The sequence below is a fragment of the Heterocephalus glaber genome, unplaced genomic scaffold (genome assembly GCF_053883595.1).
Source record: "Heterocephalus glaber isolate CG9 unplaced genomic scaffold, H.glaber_assembly_v1.0 deba00001689, whole genome shotgun sequence".
Lineage (NCBI taxonomy): Eukaryota > Metazoa > Chordata > Mammalia > Rodentia > Bathyergidae > Heterocephalus > Heterocephalus glaber.
Window position 1 is genome coordinate 4114642 of NW_028258414.1, and position 20730 is coordinate 4135371.

Consider the following 20730-nt stretch of genomic DNA (forward strand, 5'->3'; position numbering starts at 1 on the left):
ATACACTAGGAAAACAAACAGACCCTGACCCATTACCCAGCTTTAATGATTCTCAAGCTATGGCCAGTTTTGCTTGAAGTATATCTGCCTCCCCAGTCATTAAAAAATAAATTCATACTTTGAAGATACACATCTGAGAAAAAACTTTAAAAAACAAAAAGGTCAGTGGCTACCAGAAGTTAGGGGATGGGAAAGAAGAGTAGGAAGGGTGTGGAGGATTTCCAGGGCTATGAAACTACTTGGTGTGATACTATAATGGTGGACATTCTTTTAAGATTGTCCAAACCTCTATCACGCACAAACCAGGAGGTGACTATGATGTGTCACTATAAGTTTCCTGGCTGTGACAAAGGTGCTACTCTGGTGGCAGGTGACACTGGGGGGGGCGGGGGATGTGGGAAATCTCTGTACTGTCTGCTCGGTTTTGCAGTGAACCTACTAAAAAATACAAACACAATACTGTCATCACTAAATACTACCACCACTACTGTTCTGATCAAGTTTCACTGATTAACTCATAAATCTCTTTTTACAACTTTCTGATAAGCAAGGCACAATTGCAGCTTGCTCAGTTCAAGACACAAACAAGGTACTCTTGTGCGTACTTTCTCATTAAGTCATTCATTTCTTCACAAACCACAGGCAATGGGGCAGGCAGCTGACCTGTCCTCTGGCTGCCAACCACAGAGCACTTTGCGGAGAAGGAGCCTGTCCTGTCCTGTCCTGAAGACTCCCTGAAACTCCCAGAGTGTCCATCTCTGACTGCTTGGGACCATTGGCACCAGATCAAGCCCAGGGAAGGACAGCAGACCTGTGACACAGGGCTGCACATACAAAGAGGAGAGCAAACATCGCATCACCTGATGAAGAGCAGAGTTGTGTAGGGGGCATTGCTAGGAAGACAGACCAGGGGTGCTGTTTGTTCACATGAACAAGCACCCTAGGCTCTTCAAATAAACACACTGCCCAGATCTGGGCAGAGGCACAATGGACTGAAGGCTCCATGCCTTTGCTCTGTGTCCCCAGCCTCATGGGAAGCAGCTCTCACCCTCATCCTGCACCCTTCACAGGTTCTCAGAGGCACAGGTTCTCAGAGGCAAGGTGGGATCCCAGCCCTGGATCTGCTTCACTTCCTGCAGATCCTCAAAGCATAGAGCGGCTCCTGGACCTCGTGTACCTATGAGGTCGGCCTGGAGGAAGCATCGGCCTGCATTGATCAAATAACCAGTAAACAAGTGAGCAGGAGCCCCCGAGGATGGACCTGCTTCCTACCTCTCTGTATCCCTCTACAGTGCCCAGGAACAACTGAATGAGCCACAGTGAACTCAGGCTGTAAGATGTCTGGGTGACTGGGGGCAAGCCACTGACTTCCAGGGCTTCTGATGGTTGTAGGGCCTTCAATTCTACAGTGCATTCATTTCCATGACTGCCCTGATGAACTGATGCTTCTACGATTTGTGTTTAACAACTAACTGCCAAAGTACTGATGCTTTTCAGAGCATACCACAGCAATGGACTTTGTTTTGCCAGTTTCCCTGTCCCTTCCCCGAGTAGCATGTTCCCACCACATGTCACAGTGGCCACACCCCACCCAGAAGAGCCAGAATGAACCCTCCTGTCCAACTCACCCAATGGCATGCCCCGTGCCAGGTGTTGCACACAGGGCTCCGCTGGCTCCTGTGCCCCTTGTCCCTTAGTCCACAGTGACTGTGCACAAGGTGCTGTTTCAAGATGAGCATGGATAGAAGTGAGCACAGGTAGAGGTGGACACAGGAAGTGTCAGCTTACTGGAAGTTTAGGGATGCGAAACTTTCCCTGGCACACGCTCCCTGTCTCTTGCTGTCCACTGCACACCCCACAAGGGGTCCTGTTCCAGAAAAGCTCTTGGACCCTTTGCTTGCTGGCTAGTCATCATCTCCTGAAAGGAGATGATGAGCTGATGTGAGCTGATGACTCTGCTGTCCTTTATCCCTCACTGTTAATGAACCACAGAGCTGGGGTGTGACTCTCCTACTTAGAAAACTCTCTTAATTGTGTCACTGCCACCAATACAAGTTCATGTTATAAGAATATGAAAACATTAATCAAAGAAGAAAGTAGAGTTATCTCATCCTATAATTCTTTTAAATAGTAGGGACTTCTATAATTTTTCAAATATTTATTACCAAGTATACTTTTACATGACCATAATCATACTGGTACTCATTAATAGAATTCTATTCTATTTGTAACAGAACAGAAATTCGATTCCATTCTATTCTAATGAGTATAATGGGTGCAACTTTATCTTAGGGCTATATAGTACTTGTAGTTTACTGGAGGAGGGGGGGACTGCATTTTAAGAGGGAATTCCTATCAATAGAAAGAAATCCTAAAATACAAAGGAAAGAATGTTTTGTGGGTAGAACAAATGTTAAGGCATGGGGTCCTTCCCATTCCCCCTTCAAATCTCCAGGCAGAGGCCCTCTTTTCTTGCTGCCCCTATGGGCTGGCCACTCACAGGACTGGCCAGGGAACAAACACAGGGCCTTGAAGAGGTAGTCCTGGCAAACGAATGGAATGCACAGAGTTAGAAAGGTCAGTTTCACATCAAAACTCTATTTCTCATTAGTTTGGGGCCATGGACAAGTCATTCAACCTTTTCATCTTCATATTCTTCATTAATTAGGAAAGCATGAACACATATTAAAGTTAATTACTGAGCTGGTATTACATGGGGTAGTGCACAGACAGAAGCACCTAGGCCATGTGTGAAAGTACTCTGTCAACTCTAATGACTGTAGTGATATGAGGAGCAGCTGTTGATGAGACGGTTTGCCATTTTCAAGGACTCAAAGGTACCTAACAATCGAGACAGCCCCTGCATATCTGCAACTACAGAATGCTCTCCCAACATGTTTTTTTTTCTTTATTAAATTCTTTTATTGGTACATTTTAGGTATACAACACAATTACATTTCTCATTGGGAATTGTACCTTTACATGATGCATCTTGGTTCGTATTCTTTCCCCATTCCTAGCCCTCCCTCCCTTCACCCCCTCCACCCTTCCCTATTTACAAAGACTTTATTTCCATTTTTTCCATTTCTCATCATTTTTCCTTTCCCTTCTTTCCTTTCCCCTGCCCCTCCCACTACCCCTACCCCTTTGGACCTTTTCTTCCTATTTTACATTATCGATTATTCATTCTAATCTTTGGTACATTTTAGGTGTACAATATAATGACATTCATCATTGGAAATTTGCACCTTTACATAGTCTCTCTTGGTTCTTATTTTTCACCCTTGCCCAGCCCTCCCTTCAACCCCTCCATTTCTCCCTATTTACAAAGATTTTGTTCCTAGTTTTCCATTTTCTCATATTAATCCCATTCCCTTCTATCCTTTCCCCTAGCCCTCCCACTTCCTTCCCCTTTGCCCCTTTTCTTCCTATTTCACATGACCTATTATACATTTAGTCCTTATTTACACTTTCAGTTTCTCACACCAGAGAAACTATTCGGACAAAACCTCAGTTGCCCGTGAACTAGCACAAACAATCAACAAGTGGGATCTCTTCTTATTAAAAGGCTTCTGCACAGCAAGAGAAACCACCAGCAGTGTGAAGAGACAACCCACAATGTGGGAAAAAATCTTCACCTGTTCTTCCTCAGACAAAAGTCTACTATCTCGAATCTATAAAGAACTTAAAAAGATCAGACCTCCCAAATTTAAAGACCCAATCCAAAAATGGGCATCTGAAATGAACAGACATTTCTCAGACAAAGAAGTAGAAACAGCAAGTAAACATATGAAAAAATGTTCAACATCACTGGTCATTCGAGAGATGCAAATGAAAACAACGCTGAGATTCCACCTCACTCCAGAAAGAATGGCTGCTATCATGAAACCAACATGTTTTGAAATGTGTCGGTGGCGCAATGTTGAAACGTCCCCCAGCTCAGAGTCTGTCACCTTTACCCTATCTCCTCTAGATAGGATCAACTTCCAAGCGAATGTCCCAAATGTTCCCACATGAAAATCTAAAGGAGAGAAAGACCAGGGAGCCAGCCAAGAGATGGCCAGTTTCACACACTGTGAAAAGCCACAGAGCTGTTTCCCCTGCACCTCCCCAATCCCACAGAACCAACGACACTGTCCTCATGGCCCTGTCATACAGACTCTGGTCCCTGCTGGGCTGCTGTCCTCAGAGGGAAGTCAGGGCCATCCCCAGAGAGGCCACTCCCAGAGAGGCTTCTCAACTCAGATGTACCTCACACTGGATACTGGAAGTGACCAGCAGACAGGCGACTAGAGACAGCACTTTGACTCTCTGGGCCTCAGTTTCCCCATTAGAAACATAAGATGGAATCCATTACTTTCAGGATTCCTTCTTGCTCAAAATGCCACAAGCCTGTGAGTTCTTGCTTGTTTTCCCAGCACAGTCACTGTGACAACACGGGTTCTTCATAGTCTCTGACAAGGAACAAACAGCACAAAAGCAGTGGGAACTCGGCACATACCCTACAGAAACAACAGATATTGTCTCCTTGAATTCTTCAGTTGGATGGCATTCATCTTGTGAACACAGCTTTTGTTTTTGTTTTGGGTACCAGAGTTCAAGCTCAGGACCTTGCACTTTCAGGGCAGGCATGGTGTCACTGAGCTAAATCCCCGGCCCTGAGCACAGCTTTTGACTCAAAAATGGAGTAAAAAGTCAATAAAATCCTATGGAACAGAAGAATGAGTAAACGGATCCCTGGATGTACACATGAATGAAGCAAGGCTGCTCTTGCTCTATGGATGTGTTCTTTTCACAGGACAGACTCTTCTGGAGGGCTGGGGCAAAGGGGAACGGTCCTTTCGTAACAGTCCCTGGATCATGATGGCACCCTGAAGAAACGGCCTTTCACACATAACAGCTGGAAACATCGACACACATTCCCTTCCTGTCAAGTAATGGATTATGAGGGATGTCCAAGAACTACTTCATTTAAGGAATAACTTAATCCTGAAGTCCTGCAGATTAATTAACTTCTGAAAACACAGCCAAAATTCTCAACCGGAAGTTCATGGAAGCCAACAACAAACCATCCACACTCAATATGGCTGTGCCCCCTAGAACCCGATGCATGGCAGGAGCTTGGGAAATACTATTTGTCAAATGAATACCTACATAATAACCCAAAACGGAGCTGTCAAGCCAAGACAAAGGGCAGCAAGGAAAAAACTGCTCTTCGTTCTTTTTTTTAAAGACTTTTTGTTAGAAATGAAAAAGACTTCAAGATCATCCAGTCCAACTCCCTCATTTCACAAGGGAAGAATCTAGAGCTCAAGGAGATCCTGTGGTCTCTTCAGAGTTCCATAGCACATTCACAGAGAGCTAGGATGGTGCCTGAGGCTCTTCAGATGGTGTCCCGGATGCCATACCCACTTCTGAAGCATGCCCCATGTCATGCAAGGCTGGCAATGATGCCTACACCTCTGGGCAGGCTGCGGGACAAGGTGCCACACGGCACAGAGGCTGGGGTGTGAGGTGCACAGCTGCCCCTGTCCAAGGAGGTTTGTCTGCACCGCCAAAGGTTTGCTTTAGCTCCTGAATTACTTGGTTTCAAGTCAAGGAGGAGACACACTGGTGCCCCTCCTCCTTCCCACCTTTGTCTTCTCCGGGAGCCGGGTCCACTGGAAGAGCATTTGTGCAGTGCCCCTGCTGGGTCTACAAGGCCCCTTCTTGGTTCAATTAACGAGCCATAAATAACCCAATGAAGGTGTCAGCAAAGAGGGTAATTCATCATCTGGTGTCAGGGGGCCGCGCCTTGCAATGCACATGCTCATTCACAGGCCGGTGCGATACGTGAAGATTTATTCCTGGCCAGGTCCTTCTTCCTCCCAGCCCCCCTTCCCCCCACCAAAATTTATCTTATCTAGGAATCCTCACAGGTGTGATGATATGACAGATAAACTACAGAGTCTGCTATTCATCACCAGCTACTTTTTGTTGGGACAAAGGTAGCACAAGATAAATTTATTTTCCAGGGAAAGTACTTGTGATTCAAATATGTTCAAGGAAAGCAGCATGGGGTTATTCCCGTCTTCCTGGTTGTTTGAGAGGAAAGTGGGAGGTGTGCAGGCCAGCCTCTTTCTCCAGGTTTTCCTTCTGGGAGAGGAGCAGCCGGGACATCACTGAGCTGGTGCCCTTAGATGCCAGGGTGGATGCTCCCATCACATTCTCTTGGAAACTTTGGATTGGAAAAGCTTATGCTGGAGTAGAAAGACCTACAAGGTATCTGAGATGGTCAGAACCTCTGCTTTGCTCTCCAACTTTGGCTTCCCTTGGAGCGCTGGATTTTGAAATGTGCAACAGCTTGTGAAGTCACGGAGTTTTAGGGCTCTCCACCCCTCAGAGGTTCTAAGGTGGTATAAAGAGCAGCCCAGGAACCTGTATTCTCATCAAGCTTATCAGATCCCTTGCTTGCAGATGTATGGGGTTTGTGACACACACCCCAGACCAAGACCTGCTGCGGACTCATGGGAAAGGTTCTGGACCAATGAAAATGTTTTCCGTCACTGCTGCCCAATACTATCAGCACCAGTCACCCAGGGTTCTTGAGTACCTGAAGTGTGGCCAGGGAGAGCTATGAGCCATGTGGCTAGTGGGTACCATTTTGGACAGCGCAGCTCTGTATAATTAACACTGTCACTCTAGAATTGTTGCAGGGCATGAGCAAAGTAGAACCTCACCATGAACAGGAGACCTGAAATACCAGTCTCCTCCCACTCCCCCTTATTTTGTCAGCTAATAAACATCACAAACCCCTGGGGCACACCTTACTGGATCACTCTGAAACCAGAGGAGGAAGGGCTTATTCTCCTACCTCCATTCCCAAGGTCAATACAAGTGAAGACACAGAGGGATCCAATTCCTTAAAAACTTTCTAGGTGGAGCTGTGGGGGTTGTCTTCGAGAATAAGACACAATCCTGCTCACTCAGGGCCGGGTCCCTGGTCTCTTCCCTCTCCAAACTTGGTGGAGAAACCAATGCACAAGTGACCCAACCCCAGGTGGTCCCACTAGGAGATCTGTGTCTTGTGAGTCTCTTTAGTTGAGCTGTCTTGGTGCCTCAATGTCCTGGGAGAATTGAGAGGCTTGAGAGGGAAGAAAAGCATGGTAAAGGTATAAGAAACAGAGCTGCCATGAGCAGACTTGGACTGAATTTCATTTCCACCGGGACTCTCAGGCAGGTGCTAGGTAGGGGGAGGCAGATTCTTGTAAACTCTTATTCAGCTGAGATTTGGCTAGGTCATTCTTGACCTTCCTAAGGAAAAACCATTAAGAACTATCAATGTGTTCAGATATCAACCACTCATTCACAGTTCATAGGTGCACATTCATAAGTAGGAAAACTGAGGCATCCCTAAGATCAAATAACTAACAGATACATAAAAGCTTTCATCTGTCTTTGTGTTACTACCCAGCCTCAAGTTTCTCCATGCAAAGTAAGGAAAGAATTCCCATGCAACAGCTTGAGATACTTAACTTGAGTTTGCCTGGAGCTATGGCAAGGTGGGTAGGGCGGTTTCCTTCAGATCTAGCATGCTACCCACCATTTGTCAGGGTGGGTAACTGGTTGGGAAACCTCCCAGGAAACCACAGCTCCTGCAAATGACTCAGTAGGTGGTTCCGACTCATCTGAGTCAGAACCAAGCCCGTGGCCCAGCCCCACACCAAGACTCTCTGGCGTTGTTGAGATGATGTGGGCTTGGCTGGCGTGTGATGCTGAGGACCTCTGGTGTTCACCTGGAAAGGGACAAATGCTCTTTCTGAGAAGCGATCAAGGAGTGAGGGCCAAGAAGAAAGGCTGCTGAGTTCACTCTGTGGCCTGTCCGTCTTGCCTCCTGGTTCTGAAGTGTCTGGATGGCTTTCTCCTTCAGGACATCTGCCATTTGAAAGCTCAATCCTCCTCCTTACCTAAGACTTCCCAGTGGGTCCGGGAACTGTCATGAACTTGCTTAGTTCTAGCGCTGCTTCCCAGGGTTGTGACCCTGAGCAAGTCTCCTGCTGTGGACAGCAAGGGCCACCCCTCACAATCCCATCACCAGCCCAGTCGTTCTCTAAAGCCATGGTGATCACACCAGTCCTCTACCCTAAACTCTCCTCTGGCTCCCCATAGATCATGCCCCAAATGCCCAACCTCATGTTAAAATTCCATTCTGTTCTTTTAAGCCCCAGCTCCCTCCATTAGTCAGTTGTGGTCCATATTCTGGGCAAATGGATGATCATTTACTTTTGCCTCAGTGCACCGTGAATTTCCCCTCCCCTGAGCTCTTTTGTTTCCCTTTACTGGGGACAGACTTTCTCTGCCTCTTGAAATTCTGCCCAATCTTCCAGACCTAGATCAAATGTTCTCTCTTCCAAGCAGTTTCCCCAGCTCATCTGTCAAGAAGTCCCTCTGATCTCTCAGGCCATGTTTGTTCATACCTTCCAGTAGACACACAACACTCTGTTCTGAATTTCCAGCATTTGTGTGAATGACTGTTTTATCCTGGATGACATGTTCCTTAAAGGAAGGGCTAGGGCTTGGGGACATGCCTTATTTTATTTCCCATCATGTCAAAGTTTACAAATTTGTACTGATGAACAAATGAATAAGTTTAGAAGAATTAGATGGATGTTCTAAAATTATCTACAGCTGTGGTATTTCAATACAGAGGTGGCTGCACATCAGTAATTAAAAACCAGGCCAGCCACAGCTTTTCATATGGGGAAGGGCAGAGGTATTAGTGCGATCCATTCTGTGGGCCATCTGATGTCTTTGGGTGTGTGCAGGCAGACTGCCCCAAACCAGATGCAACATCTGCTTTGAAAGGGATTGGGCTCTCTTTTGAAAGAGATTGGGCTCCCTCATTTTCCAGTATGATGAGAGGTTCACTGGAATCTTCCAGCTGACAGTCGTTCTGGAAAGAGACACCTACTTAGTGTAGTACCCGCTCCAGCTCCACACCACCTGCATCCAGAGGGGTGGGTCACAGTGGCCTTTTGGCAGTGAGCCAGGTAGAGACTTGAGGTTTGGTTTTGCTGTGCTCAATAGGCAGCCTAGAGCTGTGTTAACAAGGCTCCTGCTTCCGTGTAACCTGCTAACAAGCCTGTGGGCCTGCTTCACGCTGGCTCAGTGTGGGCCAAATGGAGACAGGAAGAAGGCGCCAGCCATCGAAGCATTCCTTCCCACGTGCTGAACTGGCAAAGTTTGGGAACTAGCAAAGATCAGAGTTCCTTGGAGGGCTTGTTAATACTCAGATTGCTGGGCCACCACACTGGAGGACCCAATCAGCAGCTCTGGGACAGGGACCAAGCATCTGCATTTCCAACAAATTCCTGGGCTATGACAACATTCTCACCTAGGGACCACACTTTGAGTACCGCGGCACCAGATTACCCCAAGAAAGGCAAATGAAAGCCATCAGAAGTTGGATAAGACATGGGATTGTCTCCCTGTCTCTAGGTTCTGCCCTTCTACAAGCTGCCCCCTCCTCTGTCCTAGAAACCATCTTTCTGCCTGTGTCATTGGTTCCATTGCCATTTCCTTGCCTACCAAATAAAATTCAAACTCTATAGCCAAGCTTATATTGACAGCCTTAACTGTGTGCCAGGCAGTGTTCTAAGTCTTTTGCACATTATTAGCTCGTTTAATCCCCATCATTCTATCCAGTAGGTATTACTATCATCCTCATTTTAGAAATAATGGATCCCATAGGGAGCCCTCAGAAATATTTTCTGAATGAATGAATTCAGGGAGGGTCCTAAGCATTCATGCTATGTGTTACAGAGGGCTGTTTCTATGCCAAGAGAAGCCATCACAAAGTGAAAGACTGGCTGGCCAACCTGTTGTTTATTCCTGTGCTACACCAAACAACCCATTTGCTTGCCATTGGCTGGGTACTGTGGCTTTTGTAGACATCTCCTCACTTGGAGGAAAGCCAGAGTTAATCCCTCACACACGGTGGTTTAATAATAACCAGATACTGGAGGACAGCAGAAAGGAACACACTGATCCCACATAGTCCAAGGAAAAGGAATCATTAAAGCTCACGTTGTTCACACTACCAAGAAGGGCCCCTGCTGCAGCCTGAGGTTTCTTAATTTTTATTATAAAAATAGAACATGGATATGTCTCTCCTGATTATCACCACCAAATGCACCAGCCCAACATCTACAGACACATATTACACTAAGGCAACACTAATGCTTCCCTGGGAGTGGAAACCAGGTCATCCCTGAGAATCTATAAATGGACAGCCCCCTCCGTCTATAACTTATTTATGTTTCCCGCCTTTTGCTCAACCAGCCTTTAGGCCCAAACAGAGGAACACACCACATATAAAGTTACCAGCACAGATAAATAAAACATCAGACTCAGAGTGGTAGCTGCATCGCCCACTGCTTTGGAGGGGTGGACTCCACCCGCTGGATGCTGCATACATGATCAGCAAAACACAACCCAGAGAGACAGAGCAGGTGATCATTCCCAAGATGTGTGTCCTTCCCCAAAGTCACTCAGCCTCACCCTTTCTGGGGAATGTTGTTCGTCATGGATGGAAGGCAATCAACACATAGTAGTTTGACTCCAAGGCTACTGGTGTCGGGGAAAGTGAGGCTGACACTGGGGGATTCATCACCAGCTGAAGTTTCTGGGCCACCTCCAAGGGTTCCCCATGCAATTGCCCCTGTGCGTCTTGCAGTTTCCAGCCTCCAAATCCACATGGAAATACCATGCGGGAGTCTGCGTGCAGGACTCAGCTGAGCCCCATTGTAAAGTTGTAGCAGAAAAACAACCCCGCCAGGTCCTCAGGCTGTGTGATGTTGCTGTGGGGAGTGCTTCTGGGTGCACACATTCTGGAGCAGTATTAGTCCCCATGCTCCTTATGGTTTTCTCTCCAGCTGCTCACAAACACCCCTCTCTTTACTGGAACCATGTAGGTTACACTTGCCCTGTCTCAGCTTGGCTCCCAGCAAGGCAACCCACAGAGTGGCTCTGATGGAGCGATCTGGGAAACTGCCTGGATAGAGAAGCAGAGGCCATCCTCACACACCTCCTCGCCCTTCAGCCTCTACCCCTAAGCCTCCACCCTCTATGCCTGCAGTAGTTACAGAAGGGAGATGTTTGCTTCAGCATTTAATCTGTCGTCATTCCAACCAGCAGTACCTCAAATGCAGCTCTAGCAGCCCCCAGGACCAAATGTGCCGACCAGGACTGCTGTGCCTTAGAGGGGCACTGCCCATGACCACACAATGCCCAGGCCAAGAAACTAGTCCTCCTTCCCAACACTCCATCTTTTTCTTGTACAAAAAAATTAAATGCCTCTTAGTTAGAAAAATGGGCAGTTGATACTGATGCAGTGCACAAGACAGACATTTTGATGGGGCAGGGGAAGATGGAAGAATTTTCTGGTGCCAAAGACTGGATTTCTGAAACCATTCAAATAAAGTCACTTGAACACACTGAAAGCACTGCTGACAGAAGGTAGGTTGCTCTCTGTTGGAATAGCTCATTTCATCTGTACAAATGCATGAGGGATGTACTATCAATATAAACCCATCTGATGGGCAAGGAAACTGAGGCACACAGCTGACCAGAGGCAAAGCTGGAATCAGAATGCATGAACCCACAGTTCAGACCACCTTCCTCTGCCACATGACCATTTTCTGAGCCCGTTGAGAGATGAGGCCTAGCAGCACCAGTCCGCTGAGGCTTTTGTCTTGGTGGGAAAAGCCCTGGCCCCTGTCCAGCCGGAAGGCGGAGGTATCGAAGCATGGGAAATCCTGCATCACTGCACCCCTCCGTTCCCAAGCAGCACAAGAAGTGATGATCGTAGATTCCCTGAAACTAGGTATGACCACGTGGTTCAAAGACTTAATAATCCTGTTACCTATGTATTAGGAAGAGGAAATGTGATTGCTCTTTACAGCCCATTCTCATGGGTGAAACCTCCAGTTCTTCAATCTCTAACACAGCAGGGTCTAACACCACGCACAGGCAGCCAGCTACAGCTGAGAGCATTCTCAATCAGAACACCTGGGTTCAAGCCTCGGTTCCAACCAACGTTACTATTTGTATGACCTTGAACAAGTCACCCAGCCACTTGGACCATCTGGGGCACTACCAGTCATGTGGCGAAGATGCTGTCTGTGGGTGACAAGTTACAGAACACTGCATGCTTCAGAGGTTCACCAGAAGGACCAGTGAAGACCCCATATGGGAATGTATCAATAAAAGAGATGGTAGCTAACATTTCTAGATTTTTGATTATGTGCCAGGAACCCCAGGGATGACCCTACTATTGGCATTTGCAGGAGATGAGGCTCAGAGAGAGAGAGAAAACAAAGTGGCAAAGGAGGATTTGAACCTAGCTAGCTTTTTCTAGCTCAGACACTCTCAGCAGAGCTGACAGTGGCCCCAGAAGGGTGGAATTGGTTCTTGGGGGCAAGAAATCTAACTGTTTAAATGTGTAAAGCACAGATAAACATATACTACATAAATATATAGTAGTATTAAAATCTCACGGAAAGGGCAATTAGGAGTAAGTCTCTAAAAAGGTTACTTTGGAGGCAATGAAGAATGCAAATTTGAGTTCATCACGACATTCATTCTCACAGTTAATAAAGAGGATCATTACTGCCATTCCACGAGGCTCCTACAATGCCAGTTTGCATGCTACGCTCAGATCCAGGCCCCTTCCACTGCCAATATGGATGGTCCAACTTAGAGATCAAGCTCAACGAATTCAAACCTTCACTTTCCATAGGCTGTGTCTTCTGCCAGTCAAAAGAGAGGCGACACAGCCTTAATGTTACCCACCCTCCACACCAGATCGATTTTTGCATGTTAGAGATGGGAAAAACTCAGTTTACCATTTTTTGAGAAGACACTGGGAAAAATAAAAATGGTAATTGGTGCGTTTAGAACATTAATACAAATCTGCCTAGAACTGCCAGTGGGTGTGCAGATTGTTTCTTTTAGTTACTGAAAAGACTGGCGATCCATGGCTAAATTCCACCCACAATCCATGGTGGGAAAGAGAAGGCGTGGCCACGCCCTGCGTGCACGCAGGAACTGCACTTCCAGAAACACTGAGAAGTCCAGCCACGGCCAACGGCTTGGTCAAACTCCTGTGCTCAGGACACTATGGCTTGGTTTGTTTTAATTTGCTGTTTCCGGCTTTCGTCTTCTGCTCTCTCTGACCCCGGGCCTGGGCATCTCAGCTCATGATGACCTTCCCACTCATTTTCTACTCTGCCTTTGATACTCTCTCACACAGACTTCTTGGCATTCCATTTGAGCCTTCATTCATTCACTCATGGACACATTTATTCATTTTACTGTATTTATCAAATCACTATCACTATGAGCTAGAAATGCATGCCACTCCCAAGTTGGGAGTGGAACCCAGAGAGCGGTCTAACACTGAGCTATATTTTGAGAGTAGAAGGACTGTAAGTTCAAGGTCAGCCTGGGCAACCTGGCCAGGCATTCTTTCAACATGGTATCCCTGGCTCTCTGGTCTACAAAGCTCGACTACTGGGGCCAGACTTTTTCCCCCAAATTCCCTACTGGACAAAGTAGGCTGGAGAGGTGGGACCCACAGGCCTCAGAGGCTTTGTTTTGTGCAGGTTGCTTGTGAGGCATCTCCTGACGGAAGCATGGCAGAGATGCCAATGCACATGCTCACTGGTAACCTGAGGCCAGGCTGGTCCGGAGGTGGCCATGAACGTCAATCGAGTTGCCATAGCGGCCGTAAGTGTTCATTTACCACAACATGACCTGCAGCCGTCACATATTACGCCTCTTGCCAGCAGGAGCCTCACCAGCTGCAGCGCGGTGGCTGTGTTGCCCATCCGTCAATACTCTCCTTCACAACCTTTTGTTCCCGGCTCATTACGGTGAATTATAACAGGGGACAGTGCATTTTTCAGGAGAGTCGGTCCTGTTAGGCCTAAGTGCTAACTCTTCCCAGGATCCAAAGCCTGCGCAAAGTTACAACAAGGATAGTGTCACACACTGGACTTCCGTCCTTCCCTCAGCACTTCCAAAGGCTGAATCAAGAGTGTGTGCATATTTCTACAAGGCAGGAGAAGAAAACCACACTACTCCACTCCCTACAAATATTAGATACTGCATTTTGTGGCACTCCGTTGTGTCCTCGAAGGCCGGCTGAGGAGGTAAATGACATTATAGCACACTAAATAGGTCATCAAGTCAGCCTTGGCCCTTGGCCTTGCTACTTCAGGATGAATGGGTCCCTTACAGAGGCACACATGAGAGGGTGAAGGCTGATTCCTCCACTGCATCAGCATTTTGTGGAAATGTTTCTGTATAGTAGAGATGGTAAACTACCTAAGGCCACAAAAATTAAGAGACAGGGTCAAGGGATTAGGAGACAAAAGAAATCGAAGATTAAAAACTGTTGGCTAAGATGTTTCCTGATGGTCCCAACCTAGAAGCAATCCCAATGACCATCAATTGGTGAATGGATAAAAACTTTATACATTCAGCCATACTATGGAATGCATTCCCAGGAGTAAAAAAGAAATGAAATAATTATATGTGCAAGGATACTAATGAATCTTAAAATCATTATGTTAATTGAAAGAAACTGAATGCAAAGGACTACGTCTTGTGTGCTTTCATTGATATAAACTTCCAGAATAGACGAAATATAGTGACAGTCAGCAGATCTGTGGTTGCTGGAGGGCAGAGGGTGGAAGGAAGGAATTGAGAGCAAAGAAGCCCAAGGGAGCTTTTTGGGGTGAGGAAATGGTTCTGTATATTGACTCTGGAGGTGGTGATATGATTGTACACAATTGCCCAAATTCATCAAACTGTATGCTTGCCATTGGTGGATTTTATTGCATGTAAATAATACATTCATAAATGGAAACAGAGCAAAAGAAAAAAATGTCTTGACTAAGGGGATTGGCCCTGAGTTTTCCTCCTATATGATGGAAGCCATAGAAGAGAGAATTGACACTGTGTAGGAAACAAGTTGTCCTTATAAAATGGGTAAGTCAGCCTTGTGAGCCTGAAATTGCAGGGATGGAACAGTGTGTGATTTCCATGGTGTACAGTGGGAAACTGTTACATGAGCAACCACTGTGACCAGGAGCCTTGCCACCTATGGCTCAACTTTCAAGTTCATTCAAGCTGGGTCTCAAAGTCTCAAATAATCACACGATCGCAGGAAAATGTTTTCACCTCCTTGAACTTCAGGATCTTGGTCCTTATAATAGATGGGATGGACAAATTGGCTTAAAAGCTTTGAAATGACACTGTTTTGCCATTCTTTGCTCTGTGTTCTTTAATAAGATGGTAGCTTATGATTCTCTTTAGCTCTTGTGGCACCCATGCCAATCTGGCTCGTCTCGATATCAGCCCTCTCTCTGGTGGGGGGCAGTGGTTTCAGATGCTTCAAGGGAGTGACAGGACCCTGGCTGACCATGGACCCTCACAGTGAATCATTCAAGGGTGACTTTTTGGCTGGACACAGGAGCTGGCTTCCAGTATGATCCCACTCAGGATACTTTTTCAAGATCTCCAGTGACTTATCTATTTTATTTTTAGCTCCTTGGTGAGTGTTCACTTGGTATTCTAAGAAAACTTTTGGATTTTAAAATCAATTTTTGATCTTGCTTTTTTATGCAATTATGAGTCATTCCACACGTTAGTGTCAGCAATCGAAGACCTCCCTCTCATCACTGAAACAGCTTTCTCCCGTCTTCAAAGATTCTGGAGCTAAGGAACAGTTTTAAATATTTGCCTTTGAAAAGAAAAGATATGTGAACCAGATACTGGTGAGTGGCACAGCCATCAGGATCAAGAAATGGTTTTGAGAAGCGGAGCTTTTACAGAGGTAATTATTGATCTTTGCATCACCCACCAGTATGGTCAGCAGGCAAATGTCCTGTGCATAAAACTTGCTAAGTCTTTAAGCAAACCCTTTCTTTCTAAGAGTTAATCCATAATATCTTGGTAAGACCGCTGTTCATGCTTTGAAGGTATGAATTTTTTTCTCATATGATGAATCTAGATGAAAACTAAAATATCAGCAAAATCCATAGGTTTTTTTTTTTTGTTTGCTTGCTTGTTTTTGGCTTTGATTGATCGATTTTATTTTATTTTGGGTGGCACTGGGAACTGACCCCAAGGCCTTCCACTGAGCTGCATCCTCAACCCCTTTTTAAAATTTTTTTTTGCCTCGAGAGAGGTCTTTTAGTCTCTAATTTCCTCAAGCTGGGCTTAAACTTGTGCCCCACCTGACTCAGCCTTCCAAAGTGCTACCATTGCAAACGCTTGCCACCACACTCAGCTAACATCCACAGTCAATCATAAAAAGTAACTACTTATGGGACTCCTAAATAATAGTTAGAAACTCTGCACACAGTAGCTTCTTTAGACCTCACACCTCACTGTGGAAACTGAGTCTGAGTTTACATCCCACAACTATGGCCACGGCCATGGCCATGGAGCCTGTGAATAGACTGAGATGTGTGCTCAGGGCAGGCCAAATCCCAAATCAGTGCTCTTCCCTCTGTGTGTTGTTAAATTTGAGAAGCAGCCTTCCATTTACATTTCTGTTCTCAAAGCTAATTATGTGGGATAAGCGAGATGTTCTGCCGTTGTCTGTGGATAAGAAGGTGTATGTTTAGGTTCTCCTGTCTTACACTTTACTTCACATTAGGGATGTAGCCTCAGGCATACATTCATGTGAGCACTAACATGAAATCAGTTTATATCATTTAACAGAATTTTCCTGTTAGCATGATACTTTGTCAGAACACCGTGTGCACATACATACCAAAGACTGTGTTTTCTCTGCTCTCCCTGTCCTCCTTTGAAACACAAACAGTTTTATCTTTAGGTTTATGTGCAAAAGTGATAACAGGGGGCCAGGGATTTAGATCAGTGGTTCCGCCTGCCTGCCTTGCAACCACAAGGTCCTGAGTTCAATCCCTGGTACCAAAAAAAAAAAAAAAAAAAAAGTGATAACAGAACATAGCCTGGGATGAGGCTGGGGAGACACAGGAAGCTGAGTGTAATGAGAGAGAGACTTTTACACAACTCCATGCTGGCCCTTGCTGTGCTCACACATTCTGGAACAAACAAGGCTAATCATATTATCAAGCCCACAGAGCCCTGTTAGAATTGAAATAGCAGCTCGCTCAAGGTCAAATTTATTAGATTTTCTTTTCTACCTTGATAGAATGGTTGAATAACAACTTCCTATTTTTAGCATGTGTTCTCCTTTGGAATTGCTGTACCCGAGTCCTGGAAGCAAGAGGCAGGATACCTGTGTCTGTCCTTGCTGGCATCATATTCTACAGCAAGCCCAAGTAGCTTTCGGATTTCCCTGAAAATAAGACTGGGTCTTAGTAATTTTTGCTCCAAAAAATGCTATAGGGCTTATTTTCAGGGGATGTCTTATTCATTGTCATGTACAACAATTTACATTTGTTCATATACAACAATCTATATTTATTTATTTGCTCATGCATAGAAATCTACATTTATTCATGTACAAAACTGTATCAATTCATGTATGAAAATCTACATTTATTCAAATACAGTCCTGTCATCTTCTTCTGGAACATCATCATAACCCTCCAAACCCCAAATTCTGGCTTATATTTCTTGCAACTCCATTTTCTGTAGAACTGTTAGCTCTAGTTTCTCATGTCCAGCAATAGAACCGTCCTTAAATGAGTACTTCTTGTCCATGGAGCCTTCTCATACTGCTTCATTACAACAAATGATGAGTTGAATTACAAAGATTCGTATTAGACACAACCACATTAGTTCATTACTAAGTGCACACATTACTGGTACGTTGTGTCTGTACTTCGATTGGTCATTTGGTAGAAAGTCTTGAGTTCATCTATCTACTCAGGTGCTTACCTCTTGTCCAAAGGTGCCCATTTGCATATTTACAGATACTTATAATTTGTATTATTTATTTTAAGTAATAGTCTCAATAATATTATTTATTTATATTTAATTATATATTAATATTTTTATTTTAAAATTCAATACGGCCATCGTGTGTAGCAATGGACTTACTAAATGCATCTGTTTGGCTGAGGATCTTAACTGGGCCTCACTTCTGAGATATGGCTTTTATTATGAGCATCCTGAAAACTCTTGCTAGGGTTTATATTCTGGATAGGTCTTGTTTTCAGGGAAATATGGTATGCACAGCAGCACCTTCTGATTTTGACTGCACCCTCCCTTCCACTAGGGTTTAGAAAGAAGGCAACTTTGTTCTGATGCTGCCGGAAACCAGGGTGTTGAAGAAGGTGGGCAGGTTCTGCAGGGTATTTTACACGCCCTGGGCCAGGTTTAGCATTTAGCCTCTTCCATTTCTTTTTTGTCCCCCTGTACATCTCGAGTTAACTTAGGAAGGTCAGCACTGATTCTATTCAATCTTGTTCTGGCTCTTGCAGTCCCTCTGGTGAGATGTTTCTGTTCTTTGCTATAATCACAGTCATACTTGAAAAGGGATATATAGAAATTTCTTGATCCAGGTTCTACAAGAACTATGTTCTCAATGTGCAGGTTTGGCTGGTGTTTCTGGGACTGTGTCAGACAGAAAGAGAAACTCAGCCCAGTGGAGCCCACGTGCAACCTTTTCGCCAAGTAGGGCATGGTTACCTTCAGCCAGTTACTGCGCAGAAGTGGGCAGCTGGCTCGCAGCAGAGCAGATGAGAGGGTCTGTAGCATGAGCATAAATATATGGCTCCACTGGTTCCACAAAGCATGAAACCAAGGCCTCGGCCTTCATAGTCCACTGGTGCATTACTGTGGAGAAAAGCCACACACACACAGGTCATCCAGCTGTCAGAGAAGTCCTGTGAACTGGAGAACTGCAACATGTGCTGAACATGAGAGGCACTTGGGGAGCTTTAAAAATTCCTGCAGCCCAGCTCACCCTAGTTCCGCTCTGCAAGTCTGATGTAAGTGGTCTGAGGGGAAGCAGGGGCCTCAGTATTATGTGAAAGCCTCTGAGAGAGCCTCATAATATTATTATTCCATTCTCAACTAGAGCTAGAACCACTAGTCTAGACCTTGCCAGTGGTATTAAATATAGTATTGGGGACCAGGGACTCTGCACTGACTGCCTTCATGGGTGAAGCTGCAGGTGGGGAAAAATAAACCAGAAATCTATACACACTGAGCAGCATGGCCCAGAACTCCCGGCTGATGCTTCCCATCCGTATTCGCAGACAGCAGGAAACTGCTTCCAATGATTGTCCCTGCAGGAGCCTAGAAATATGTCAGTAGCAAGAGTCACACTTAAGACTGCTCCCCTGTCTGCTGTGGCCAGGAAGGCTGCAGGCCAGCATGGACCCAACTCCACTGACAGTGACTTGGCTGCAGCGATGACCAGCAGTGGATTGGCTTAAGAGCAGAAGGCAGGCAGGCGAGAGGTGAAGACACCCTGCCAATGCAGCACCTTGGAGCTACAGAGACAACCTATCAGCACTACTGCTGTCTCCAAACCCAAATTCAAGAGCATATCTACTTCATGTACCCTGGGGAAACAGGAACATTCATCGTTTCTTTTTAAAAGACTGTTATTAGCACCTGTTTGCAGTACATAATGCTTATATTCGTGATGGGGAGTTGGTACAGGTACATGATACATCTTCCTTCTTTTTTCATTCCCACCCCCACCCCCATGTCTCGGTCCCCTTCCCTTTTGCAAAAGATCCATCTTGGAAAGAGATGATGCCTGGTTCTAGAAGGAGCCCGTGGCCCTGGGGCAGAGTGTCACACTGCGTTCTTGAATATAGAAGGGTGGTGCCAATGGGCCAGCAGGTCTGGCTGGCTCACAGCCTGGAGGCAGTGGCTGAGTCCCACTCAGGAACACGGGGACATGGGGGTCACTGCAGACCGGAAGTTGAGGGACAGGATGAGGCTCCTAAGCTGCACCTACCCGGGCCCAAGCTTGTTAGGAGAAATAAGGCCTCTTGCAGCCAGGGAGAACACTGGCTCTCTGTCCGGATTCTGTCTGCTCCATCTCTTTCCTCTCAGGCACAGAGCTCTGTTCTCTCCAGCAGCAGTATGAGAAATAAGGGAACATCAATCCAGCTGGATTTTGGAGAAGGAAATATTTAGGCCAGGAAAGGGGATTTCCTTGGCAAACCTAAAGTAATTCACACTGGGCTACACACATGTATATTACAGGGCATGTCTCCAGACTTGGAATCATGAGCCCACCTCTGCCGTGGGAAAACCAGGATGACGTCACATCATCCATTTGGCCAGAAGAGCCTGAGGCAAGTGATCCCAACTGTCCAGTGTCCCGTGCAAATGGATGGGGCAACTGCATGAACGTAAAAACAAAACGGAACAAACAACAAAAGTTATTTACTCCCAAACATCGGCAGGACCTGTTGAACACAGGTGATGTCCTGGCTGCTTGGCTGCCCGCAGCCTCAGCAGTACCAGGAGGTGACTGAGTAGAGTGGCAGTAGAGAGGGCACAGGGCCTCCAGGCAACTACCCATGGACATCAGAAGTGGCCTCAGTGCAACCCATATGCAGCAACCTGACCCCTGTGGCCACCAGCTCCTTATGCATCATGGACAAGCTGCTGATTGTAGCACCCAAGATATCACCAGGGACAGCCACAGAGGGAGCAAAACCAGCCAAGACAATGAGGTCACAGGACCTATGCCCTGAGATGCCCAGATTGCTAAAGGAG

The 20730-nt window shown here is 45.9% G+C and overlaps 1 protein-coding gene and 1 long non-coding RNA gene across 2 annotated transcripts in view; both read right to left on the minus strand.

Moving 5' to 3' along the window:
- The window catches only part of Rora (RAR related orphan receptor A), a 674381-nt gene that overhangs the window by 387482 nt on the left and 266169 nt on the right, over positions 1 to 20730 (minus strand). The window lies entirely within an intron of this gene.
- The window catches only part of LOC110344142 (uncharacterized), a 202707-nt gene that overhangs the window by 33275 nt on the left and 148702 nt on the right, over positions 1 to 20730 (minus strand). Inside the window, exon 2 of the long non-coding RNA XR_002386470.2 lies at positions 1 to 20730. This exon is cut by the window's left edge and continues 33275 nt beyond it; it is cut by the window's right edge and continues 72184 nt beyond it. This is a non-coding gene — a long non-coding RNA (uncharacterized LOC110344142).